The 461-nt window shown below is 59.0% G+C and overlaps 1 protein-coding gene across 1 annotated transcript in view; it reads right to left on the bottom strand.

Moving 5' to 3' along the window:
- LAD1 (ladinin 1) overlaps positions 1-461 on the bottom strand; it is a 9,371-nt gene that overhangs the window by 2,715 nt on the left and 6,195 nt on the right. The gene's annotated exons all lie outside the window — the stretch shown is intronic.

The following is a 461-nucleotide window of genomic DNA, read 5'->3' on the forward strand; positions in this document are numbered from 1 at the left end:
CCGGCTCTGCCCTGGACCTCGGACTCCTGCAGGCCCGTCCCAGCTCGAAGCAGGGCCCTCACCTGACCAGGCTCCTCCTCCCGGTGCCCCGAGCCCTGACCCTCGGCCCCCAGATCTTTTTAAAAAATATTTTTATTGAATAAACTAGTAGGTTGGTTTGGCCGAGGTTCTCAGATGGCCCAGTACCTCCAAGCGTCCAGGGGCCACGATGCTGGGGGATTGGAAGTTGGGAGAGTGTGTTTGAGGGGGGCGGGCCGTTCTGCCCCCCAGAATCACGATGCAGGAGAACAGGATGTAACCCACCTTCGTGTGAGGAAAAGAGGGGGTGCTAGGAAAATGATGATGGCCCCCCCCAGCCAAGATAACCCACACACACCCCTCCCCCCACACACACGCACCCTCCCCCCACACACACCACATACAAATACACACCACACATGCACCCTCCCACACACACACAC

Source organism: Myotis davidii, unplaced genomic scaffold (assembly GCF_000327345.1).
Source record: "Myotis davidii unplaced genomic scaffold, ASM32734v1 scaffold1915, whole genome shotgun sequence".
Lineage (NCBI taxonomy): Eukaryota > Metazoa > Chordata > Mammalia > Chiroptera > Vespertilionidae > Myotis > Myotis davidii.